Source organism: Aegilops tauschii, chromosome 5, assembly GCF_002575655.3.
Source record: "Aegilops tauschii subsp. strangulata cultivar AL8/78 chromosome 5, Aet v6.0, whole genome shotgun sequence".
NCBI lineage: Eukaryota > Viridiplantae > Streptophyta > Magnoliopsida > Poales > Poaceae > Aegilops > Aegilops tauschii.
In genome coordinates, this window is record NC_053039.3 from 218,806,615 (window position 1) to 218,811,047 (window position 4,433).

Here is a 4,433-nt window from a genome sequence, read left to right on the forward strand (position 1 = left end):
TCTTCTTCCTCCTCGCTCCCACCCACCTCACGTCAGCTCGCTCCACTCGTACCCCCAAATTCCTCACCTCACTCCTACAAAAAAACCCAGCTCCCCTTCTTCCTCACTCCTACAGAAAACCCCCAGCTCCCCTTCTTCTTCGCTCGCACTACAACTAGGCTCGTCATTCGTTACTCTGCTCAAATCCGTGAGCGCGACACGAGGCCCTCGAGGAAAATGGAGTCGGCTAACCCCAGCGCCAAGAAGATGAGGCTCCCGCCAGCGGCGACGCCTGTTGTAGATCCCGCACCCGGCAGCGCGGGGAGAAGCGGCGACCCCACCCCCACCGAATCCCAGGAACCCGTAGAATCTCGGGTGGACTGCATCAGCGATCTCCCGGACGTCGTCCTTGGGGAGATCATCTCGCTTCTCCCCACCAAGGATTGCTGCCGCACCCAAGTCCTCTCAATTCGGTGGCGCCCTCTATGGCGCGCCGTGCCCCTTAATCTCGACTGTCATCAGCTATCTCTCTTCAATGATTTTGAAATCCCCAGAGGCATCATCTCCTCCCACCAGGGCTCCGTTCAAAGCCTCTGCATCCCGTCATGCTACCTGAGCAAGCATACCATGCCCTGCACGGTGGACGCCTGGCTGAAATCCCCTGAATTCACAGAACTACAGCTGCTTGAGTTCTACTATTCCCCTGGAAATCACATACCACATACCGAACGCCATGAACTTGTGCCCTCAGCACCGATGTCCATCTCGCGGTTTTCGTCCTCTCTCCACACCGCCACCTTTGCGATGTGCTACCTACCAGACAATCTGGTACTAAACCTTCGACTCCCATTTCTCAAGAAACTTTCACTTGTGCGGGTTCGTATATCGGAGGCCTCATTGCACAGCATCATCCACTCCAGTTGCCCTGCGCTGGAGTGCTTGGTGCATGTTTTCACAGTTAGAATCGGTTGTCTCCAAATAAAGTCGCCTAACCTTGTAAGAATTGGAATTTCTTTTGACGGAAGGCAGCTCATCATCCAAGATGCCCCTTCACTTCAAAGGTTGATCCTTGATTCTAGTTATTCACCGTTGCAAATAACCGTCCTCTCTGCGCCTAAACTGGAGACCTTGGGTGTAATACATGATCTCTGTGCTCATTTCAATATGGTGTTTGGCTCCACAGTTCTTCAGGTACTTTATATTATCATCTACACTTGTAACCATAAGCTGCATTTTAAATTTCTGCGCATAATTTATATATCATCTTGGAGTACACATTTTGTACTAATATTATGTTCTATGCTCAATGAAGAGTTTCTCCATGGATGGCCTATCAATGGTGCTGGATTCTGTCAAGATCTTATATATCCAAATGAATAGTTTTGATCTGAACAAGATTATTGGCTTGCTGCAATGCTTTCCATGTCTGGAGAAGTTGTATATAAAGGTGATAATTTCACGCACATTGGAAGCCCGCATATAGTGTACTAGAATTAACCGTTCAGCTGTTGCTCTTTCGACACTCTTCTTTTAGACCTTAACTGTTTTCAATCTTCATGTCTATTTAGGCAACAGGACGGGGTAAGAAAGTTATAACCAATCGGTGGATTCGTAAGCATCGGGATTTTCTCACTTCTCATGAGATTCGATTGAAGACAATAACGCTAGAACGATATGTAGCCAATCGTGCAAACACAAGATTTGTCACATTCTTCCTGCTGAATGCGAGGTTACTATTGTCCAACAGGCTTAAGTTTATCAGCAGCATGGGTTTGACGGATGGGTATGTCGAAGAGCAAAAAAAAGGAGTTTCAGGTGGGCAAAAGAGCTTCTGAACGTGCCGGGCTTCTATTTACAACATATTGTGGTCATAATCCAGTAAATTTTACGACCCAGGATGTTCATTCTATGGACCTGACCGATCCATTTGACTGTGACTGCCGAAAACAGTGTTGGAGTTAGATGTTGTTGCCCTTTTCAATCTGGTTTTTTTTGTAAACCTGATGAACAATTAACCCTCGTGCTTTTGTACAGTTTGTAAGCTGGAGTTAGATGTTCCTGCCCTTTTCAACTCGGCTGTGACTGTCATATTTTCTTTGAAACAAGGCAAATGGCTTGCCATTCGTTTAATTTAGAGTGAAATATTGTAACAAATCCCAACCAAGGGAAATAACATCACTCTCGCCGGCTGCTTGAGCTCACTGTGCATTACAGAAGCCAAGTGATTAGCCCCCACCAGCACCCACAAACTTATTTCGAACTAGCACATCAAATGGGCTGTAAATTTTCATAGGAAAGGCTGCATGACCGTGACAGATTTGGATTCTGACATTTAGGACCCGCGAGGAAATAGCCTATCCAAGGTGGTGTCGACTTACTAGCCAGTCAACAAACGATTCTGCCTACCAGCCGTTGGATTGACATCCAACATCTATCGTGTATCTTCTATCTCTTGTCTTCTTCTTCCTCCAGCCGCCCAAACCAAACCACCCCGTCGGCTCCGCCTGCTCCCGCCTCCCATGGCTGGCTGCGCCTCCGCCGCCCTACCGTACATACCCTCCAACATTGGCCAGTCCCTCCCTCTATTCCCCCACACATCCTGTTATTCTCCGGCGACGTCAGCCCCAACACGCACCCGCGCCCGAACCAGTCAACCCTCGTACTCCCCTCCGCCTGCGACTGGACCGGCGCATCTTCAACGGCTCCTGTTCATTCCGTCCGAGGCCTCGCCGTCGTCCTCCACCTTGCGTCCTTGGTTCGCTCGCCGTGCGCGGTGCGCCGCCCTCTTGTGTTGTCAACGTCGTCAACAACCGAGAGGAACAAGGAGATGACTGTACGTGGAGAGGATGACAGTAGGGACCCACCAGCGTCATGGCAGTACGCAAGCAAGTGCCTCTATAGTACAAGCCCAAAAATATGGTTCCTCCTAATGGTTGGACATCTGGGGCTCACGCCATTGTCAACGTAGTCAATACACGAGAGAATTACACTACGAGCGGCTGACACCAGGGACCCAGCAAGTCGCGCAGTTTTTTTTTTTGGAGGAACAAGCAGTTGTTATTTATACTAGTTTTAGCGACGGATCAGGGTAACAACGGGGCTGTGCGGGGGCTGTGGCCCATCTAGCCAGGGTTTTATTTATGTTTACCACATCATGAGCCCAGTTGTGTTTTTTTCTTGCTGAAAATGGCTAGCCCAGTTCTATTTTTTTTAAGAAATACCCAAACAAGGCCTACTTGCTTTATCGGCCCTGCTGGGCTGCAAAACTTTCAAGACGAGGAGAGTTTCATTCGGTTTGCCCATAAATGGGCTTTACATTTTTAAAACACATCAAACCGGGAATTAGTTTCAATTTTTTTTTCATTACAAGATCTTAAATTCCATTGATTTTTATGCGTGGACAATTATTTGGATTTTATATTTATATAAATTATTTTTCAAAATAGTTTGAATGTGAATCGATATTTCTGGATTAAAAACAGTTGACCGCACCGAAATATGCAAAATTTCGTATACTTTTTAACCGTGGCCACAATATGGGGTGTAATGCTAACAAAAACAAGATGGGCTCCAAAAAAATTCTTAAGAATTAGCAAATGGGCTGTACATTATTAGAAATAATGGCAGATGGGTTGTATGCTGTTTTCCACAGATTTGAGGCTGACTTGTGCGCCTACTACAGGTTGACGCGTATGCTGTCATAAAAAAAAGGTTGACGCACACGCAACGCCCTGTCAACTTAGTCAACACACGAGAGCAGTGACTGTTGGATGTCCATCCAACGGCTATCGTGCTTCTTCAATCTCTGCTCTTCACGCTCCAGTAAACCCTCGTACTCCTCCACGTGGGAAACAACTACCGAGTATTCCCTGGCTCCGTGTCGTTCCCTTCCTAGGCCTCGCCGTCGTCCACCGCCCTGGTGCTCTCGGCGCGGCCTGGTCAACGTGGTCAATGAACGACATCCATCGGGAGTGGACTATACGTGGAGAGGCTGACAGCTGGGTCCACGGCCGCACGCAAGGAAATGCCTCCTTATTACGCGCAAAATAATGATTCCTCCACCTGACAGCTAGGACCCACAGGAAGGGCCTCTGTATTTCACGAAAAAAATGTTCCCCCGCTGACAGGTCGGACCCACCAGCTATATCTTCGCACGCATGGAAGTGCCTCCTTATTACGCCCAAAAACATGAATACCCCCCTGCTAGCTGGGACCCACCATACTGTTGGGCTGACTTGTGGACCTACTAAGTTGACGGGGACGGAGAGCTTTGTCAACTTAGTCAATACTCCAGTGACCGTATGATGTCCATCCAACGGCCATAGTGCTTCTTCAACCTCTGGTCTTCTTGCTCCAGCCGCCCAAAGCAGCGCCGGTCGTGCCGCCTGCTCCTGCCTCCCGTGGCCGGCTGTGCTACCGCGGAGGCCTCACCGCCCCCATACTACTCCCACCAC